This window comes from Anopheles aquasalis, chromosome 2 (assembly GCF_943734665.1).
Source record: "Anopheles aquasalis chromosome 2, idAnoAquaMG_Q_19, whole genome shotgun sequence".
Taxonomy (NCBI): Eukaryota; Metazoa; Arthropoda; class Insecta; order Diptera; family Culicidae; genus Anopheles; species Anopheles aquasalis.
The window spans coordinates 29,512,501-29,520,000 of NC_064877.1; the positions used below are offsets into that span (position 1 = coordinate 29,512,501).

Genomic DNA, 7,500 nt, shown 5'->3' on the forward strand with positions numbered 1-7,500 from the left:
CCCCCCGCCGTGCTGGAGCTCCCCATTTTATTCTCACTATCTCGCCATCTCTCGCTCCCCTACTGGTGGTCGCAGTATTCTCTCTCCCTTTCTACCACCGTTTTCTCATCGACGTGTGTGGTGCGAGATCTTGCTGGCGGCGGTCTGCTCCTCGCGTGGATAGTCCAGCTCTCGTTATGGCTTCTATACTTGCCACAAAACGGTCGTGACCCGCGGGCAAATACAGAGAGAGAGAGAAAAAAATACCAGGCCCGCAGGAGGAGAAAAGGAGGAATCGTGGCCCGGCCAACGAGCCGCTGCAGGCACACCGCGACGACCGAGACAACGTGACGCGGCGTATGGATCGTTTGGAAAACTGAAATGAAAATTCCTTCTCCCGGTGAGATATGGTGTGAGACTTGGCTTTGCCCACCCCTCCGGAGGATATTCTCGCTCTCGAACAAATTCTCTCTTTCTCTAGCACTATGGTTACTATGTGTTTTCCTTCCTGAGTAGCATTTCCAGGCGGAAACGGCGATGATGCGGTCCGTGCAATGCACGAACGCTTCAAATCGATGTTCCCACCCCGCACAATCAGCTGGCAGCGCACCCGGGGCAGCAGATTGTGTGAAAAACAAGAAATTGATTCTACAATCCCGGTGAATCCGCTTCCCAACCCGCAGAACCACACGCGTACACATTAGGGAAGGTTTTCCATTCCTGTGGGCGCAAAATCGATTTCCGATCCTTTGCAACAAATCAACCGGATGACGTGCATGGTAACACAGCATCCGAACGAGCGAGCAAAAGAGGGCTCGGTCGGTCGGACGGGCGGCGGTCGGTTGCACCATTAGTGCGCGCATCAACATAAACCGAATCTACCACAACCCCCAAAACGCATACTACTAACACGCCCCAGGGCAATCTTGCGGGTTTTTGGGTTTGCTGGGCCTGCAGACCGAGCGCAACCGAACCGAAGAAGGCGGTGAATGAGAAAAAAAAAGGGGAAAATCATTCGCCTCATTCAAACCCAAAAACATTTCAAGGCCTACCGGTGGTGCGCTGCCGCGAGGGCAAACGGACAGACAGGCAGACAGGCAAGCAGGTTGGCTGGCTGGCTGACTGGCTGGTTAGCTGGCGGCCAAAAGCCCAAAACAATGCTTGAGCATTGTTGTGTGCGGTCGCCTGTGTATGTGTTGTTCGTCACCACTATTGACTCCTCCCAGCGCAACTTTGCAGCACGTGTCTCAGCATAAATGCTTGCTAAAAGGTGCCGAGCTGGAGTTGATGTGGTACCGCTTAAGAAAAATGGTCCTGCACGAGTCCTGGAACAGCGCACACTTTTGTGATTGAGTACCATGACCACCAGGTCCTCGCTCTCACAGGGAAAACGGGGCTCCTTAAGAATGCTTCATTGGAGTACTCTGGCTGGGGGCACTTCAATTCCACGGACACGGATTCTGGCAGCAATTAGAAGCCTACTGTTGGAGTGACTTCTGGCCGATTTCAGTTCCTACTGATGATTGTTTTCGTTTGCCAACTTCACGTATCAAAGGGAACAACACCGCCGACATTTCGAGTTTTCGAGCGGCAGAACCTTTTTGGGGCTAATCCGATTACACTGCAGTGAAAGAGTTGCAGCCAACCGTACCCCCCACACACATACTTAAACACACGCGCACACCAGTATCGCACAAACTATTGTTTTGTCAAAGGAAAACACACAATCGGTGGACACCTTTTCGGGGGGAGGGCACACTTGGCTGGAGTGGACAAGGAAAATGGGCGTCGCGCAATCGCAACGCAACGCAGCGGAGGGTGGCTATGCGTTGAAACCACCAGCTGAGCGGGTGGTATCTATTGGCGGCACAAGCACTCTCCTAGCTACACTATACACACTATACTTCTCCGTCCGCGTGTGGACCAGGACCACCACCGACCAGAGCAAACCCCGTAGCGTTTAGTTTGTCCGTGGTGCGCCGTTGTTCTTACCGCAGAGAACCGCACCGCTTTACGTCCGAACGGTCGCGAGTCAAATCATGAACTTCGGGCGAACGAAATGAAAAGTATGCGTTTTGTAGACGACTCCGGTCGCCCGAGTTCGCCTCCACCCCATTCGCGCCGTTCGGTTGGATGAATGAATCGTGGAGAGATCGTACGCACGTGCGCTCTCTCGCGCGCACGAGGGAGAGAGAGCGGGCCGGAACACGCGAGAGCGAACGGCCGAGGAGCATCATGCTCTCGCAGAAACGAAGGAATCCTGCTGCACGAAGCCAACAACAAGCGGAAGGATGCCACCACATGATGGCGGGACGATAGTGTACGGCCACACGGGGCTGACGATGAGGCAATGTATGTGTCAGTGTGCATGTTCATGCACAGGCCACTGGATCGGATCGACCGGCCGCCGACACGCTGCGGTGACATTGAAATTATGGCGAGCGATGACTCAAGCGACACCAAAGTAGTCTCGCTTCCGAGCCACAGGATCATGCGAGGATGTGTGATGGCCTTATGCAGAGGGACCTTTGGGAAAAAGGAAAGAAAAAAAAAACTATAAAAATCATAAAGCATTCGATATCCCGTGATGGAGTGGTGTAATTTGTTTGCTTTACTGTTATGATCAACCCGATCCGATAACTGGATTTGCAGCTTGCGAGCAGCGAGAACGATCTGCGTTCTTCCTTATCGTCGTTAGCGATCGATCGATGAGTAATGTCGCCGAAAGGGAGAAAAAAACAAATTCAATAAGCTTTCCAGAGGTTTCATGCATCTTCACGCGTAGAGAGTCCAAAGCTGTTGTAAAGCCACAGCCGGACACCAAACTACAGTTTGTGAACGTGTTTGTTTAATAAACGTTGCGTGCACGCTGGTCGAAAAACACAGTTTTGTTGCTACGAAACCAAACTAGTCAAAGCAGCACGCCAGGGAGAGAGAGAGAGAGAGAGAGAGAGAGCGAGCGCACGGTTGCAATGCAGTTTGCAACCTTCCTTCTTCACGCTTTTAGCCGATGTCATGCTATACCGATGGTGCCTACATAGCACCCATAAGTCACTCGAGCTTAAGTGGTAGCGCCCGGCGAAGGCAAAAGGTACAAAAACTAAACTAAAATATCTAACTAAAGAAAGGGGATTGGAAACCGTAGCGAGTGGGAAAGCCAAACAGAGACACGGTAGGATGTTTGGAACAAAAAAAAAAAAAACTGCAACCGACCTGCCAGCGCTGGTGCAACGTGGTGTGGTGTCCCTGAGCACGCACGCATTCCACGACCGCATGGCGACATACCGCTGCATGCGGGATGCACCGTGCAGCCGTCCAAATCGTCCAAACGTCGCAATGTCTCCTCCACGGCACAGATATATCCGACCGACCACAAAGGGTGCAACGATTCACGGTCACACTAACACGCTTCGTAGGCTTCATCTCAAGGTAAAGAAAGAGAGAAAAAAAAGGGTAAAGAAAGGTGGAATGAGAAGAGAATTGAAAAGCAGCATAACCCGCCCGGGTCACGCACAGCATGTGGTAACATTATCGGAAGCGCGTACCTTACCGCGGACGCAGACGTAATGCAACACACGGAACAGAAGGTGCTACGGCGGCCAGATGACGAATTGGTGCGGTCGGTTCGGCTTTCTTTATGAAGACATGAAGAGCACGATTCTTAAGTCACTCCTACGGATGTTATAAGAAGAGCCCCCGCTCTCTGGTTCCTGGCACCTCCATCAGCAGCTTATCAGCGGTTGGCATTGCACTGCACGATACTTCCGTCGTGTCGCGGCCGCCAGTGTCTTGGAGCTGGCGTGCCTGCTTGCCTGCTGCTGCTGGCGAGGTGTTTAATTTATGATGGCTCAATCCGTGTCGCGCCCCGAACCCGCAACGGACGCACCAAATGGATGGCATTTTATTAATATCTTCACTTGCCCGTTGCCCCGTTGCCGCGGTCTTTCATTGCTCTTCTCGGTTTCGGTTCTGTTCTGTTGCGCTTTGATTTCCTGCCTCCATCCCCACCACGTGACGGTGTCGACGACTGTCAATTGACACTGCGAGAAGGATGCATCATGCCGCTGCTGCTGCTGCTGCTGCTGCCGCTTCCGGGAGGAGGTGGTAAGAGAGGGGACGAAAATATTGCTTCATGCATTCTTATGTTCTGTTCTTTTGAAGTGCGAAAAGGTCTGAAAAGAAGACAAGCTGCTGCCCTTCCGTTCAATGCACTTCCTTCAATATTATCGATTCGCTGCGGTACCTCTGCAACGCGGAAAGGGTTTCATTGTTGTCGATTGCTGGAGAAGAGAAGCACACCGCAGTGCCAATGTTAAAAGCGTTATTACTCACATTAAGATTCGCTAAAAAATTGACTGGCGTGTAGCATGGAATGAGGAAGCACTTACTGCATCTAGCTGTATTATCTTGTAGGTGTAGGATACACCATCAGTATCTGGTCTATTTTTAACAATACCACGAAGAGGCACTGAAAACGGAAAGATTGAAATTGAAATCGATGAATTACAAACGGAAACTAACAAATCCAGCTGTCATAGCATGAAGACATTCTGGTAGCCCTAACCTCCGTTAACGTTTCTCCGCTCCGTGTGGTTGATGATCTAACACGACGCATCCGAAAGCCAAAACAAAACCAACCAGCTCTTGAAAGCGGAGAGTATGAGCAGAGGAATGAGTAAAGGCCTGAAGAGCTGCTGGCTGCTAAACCTGCGAGATCGTTCAACCCCCGTCCCTAAAAAAAATGCTCCCATGGGAAGGACGACGCATAAAAGGCACATTAAACACAGACAAAAAAAAAGAGCCAAATATGACTGAGGGTGGCCGAGCAGGGTGGGACGAAATGTTAATTTCATGCCCATTCGATCATACTTCCCAGCATATTAGTGACGGTTCCTCAGTGGTGGTGCACGCGCCGGGGGAGGGGGGTGCTTGTGGTACGGTTTTAGACAAACAATCTATACCAAAAACGAAACCAAAGGCTCGGTGGAGGGGTAAGCAGGAAAACAAATAAACAAATATAAGGATAAGTTACGTTGCTGGTACCGTCGGATGCTGCCAGTTCCCCCAAGGGGCCAGAGCCCGGAGAGTGCAAGAGAACACCGACGAATGATCTGAGCAGCGCGCGCCCGAGTACTGTGTGAGTCATACAAGCTTTGTCATCGAGTGTGACATGCAAGGAAGGGGCAACCCCCCGGGGGGAGGAAGGGAAAGGAACGAATTTATCATAAAACATGTAAGTAGTGAGCAAACCATGGGACAAACTGCACACCAACCGCCGGCGAAAAGCACATAAGATCGCGTACAAAGAGAGTAACAAGGCCTGGCTTGCTATCTTGCGAACGGCAGCCACCAGGCCCGTCATACGATGGCGTTGACGATTGACGTTGTGCTACATGATTTGAATGCCTTACAATGGGGGTGGCATATGGCTCCCCCCAAAAACCAACCAAAAGAAAAGAAAAAAAAACGCCACACGCAGATCGATTTCTATTGTGTCGTTCGAAAGGGGCTGCAACGACGGCCCGTAAACTCGATCGATGCGCTCACGATATGCTGCTTGCTGGACTGCAAGTACACGCACCCACTAACGGGCGACCGAAGCCCGGGCTAGCTAGCGCACATCGCCCGGAGCGATAACGAGACATGAAAGCAATACAAATAGTATTTCTCAGGGGAGACTCTCTGGAAAAGAGAAACGAACTAAAAAGGGGTGAGTGCGCGCGCGCAGGGGTGATAAAAGGGCGACTGAATCCGTGATCGCGATCGATCCGTGACTTTTCATCCGGCACGACCAACGCAAGCCGCTAGGCTAGGCAATGGGGGGCGGGGGGAGGACCTAGCCGGCCACAGTGCCAGCTGTTGTCAATTCCGCGCTACCATTGGGGAATATGGTTATGTGTGTGCCAGAGTAAAAGCCCATTGTGGTCTCTACTGTAAGCAAAACAACCCATTTCCATGTTTATATTATGCTGCCATATTCATCCAGCCAACCCAAAACCTAGACCCCCCCCCCTCCCCCCGTGCACTACCCCGGTGCCCACCCAGCCAGTCGCCTGGGGACCGCCAGGGCCGTGTGACGGTAGGGAGCATCATGAAGATCATTTTCATCAACCAACTCAACCCCCAAGCAACCTCCTCCCCCCCGGCCGGGGGTGGTATGGGATGTTTATGCTTACGAGGGAGGCAAAACAACATTGAAAAACATTTGCTCAAACCCATTTACTGACCATATGAGAGACCCACGAACCACGAAGGCGACGACGACGACGACGACGGCGACCCATAAGGTCCCTTCATCTTCTACTTCCGAATACAGCGGAACGGCGTCCACTGTGAGGCCCAACCATGAAACGACCGGCGAACAGATAAATCATTCAGAGCGAGCCTCGTGGCACACGGCAGCGAAGCGGCCCGTTCCAGCAGCCGTTCTCACACGCCGTGGCCCAACAGACAGAGAGCAACCTATGCCTCGGAACGGCAAGGCTCCGGCGGTGGCGGGAAGGCTGCGCGCCACAACCCGTCGTCGTTTTGGCACTCGGTGAAGCCGTGACGACGATGTCGTTGACGCTGCGGTCTCTGCCTTTGATGGCGTCTATTTTCATGCCTAACCAGCGATGATGATGATGATGATCGTGATGCTTGATGGCGTGTGGTCTCGACGGCACGCCAACAGTGCCACCCAACAGAACAGCAAACCGCATTTGTGAGAAAACTGTTGATCGGGTGATCAGAGGAGCTGCTTAGATGTATCGCTTACTAAGCATAACACCTAAGCACTAAGCTACTTCTATTTAATGCGTTTTTTTCTGGTTCGAAATCAATTAAGAGCATGGCAACGCAAGTAGAGCAACGAAAATATCTAAGAAACCATTGGAACAAAGAGCTTAATGTGAACTGCATCTCAACGACAAAATCACAAGAGTCTTGGTTTCGTGCTTCAACTCCCTAATCCCAGTTCGAAATGGTCGAGTGCAACGATCAATCGCGCATCACTGTAGTGCTGCACAACAAATCCTCAATCCGGTCTCTGATGGGCGTTCAGAGAGCCACACACGGATCCTTCCTCTTGGGCTCTCGATCTGTGAAGCTGCACAACAGAAATCACCAAGTAAACAGCAACAGTGGTGCAAGGTTCTAAAGCGCAGGCGCGAGAGAGAGAGAAGGAGACACGTGCTTACCATATGATCACCTCAGTTCGGCTAATCATGGTCAGCAAAGCGCTCGGTGGACGCTGGACAGCGTCGTGGCAACGGGTTCGCACGTCGCCACCATTATGGCACCATAGAGCACCGGACGCGTGCGCGCGAGCGCTGGCTCGCTCGCTCCAAAACGGAACGGTCAATAGAGTCCATGCGATCAAGCGGCTGGCTGGATCACCAGGCGCCATCGTAAAGCGAACGACGACCACGACGAACGGCGATGAAATCGCCACAGGCGCCTTGAACGGTTTGGTGCAGCACGAAACTGTCAACCTTTGTCAGCAAACGAACCAGCAGTTCCTGCTGTTCTTCTCTGCTTCCA

At 52.0% G+C, this 7,500-nt stretch overlaps 1 protein-coding gene across 2 annotated transcripts in view; it reads right to left on the reverse strand.

The window, feature by feature from the left end:
* LOC126569235 (GAS2-like protein pickled eggs) overlaps window positions 1-2,063 on the reverse strand; it is a 32,232-nt gene extending 30,169 nt beyond the window's left edge. Inside the window, exon 1 of one of the 2 annotated variants that reach the window (XM_050226192.1) lies at window positions 1,972-2,063. The gene's annotated coding sequence lies outside the window, so the exon portion shown is untranslated. Of the gene's footprint in view, window positions 1-1,717; window positions 1,736-1,971 lie in introns of those variants that run through there. The other variant, XM_050226193.1, reaches the window with a different exon arrangement.
* Between the last annotated feature and the right edge of the window lie 5,437 nt (window positions 2,064-7,500).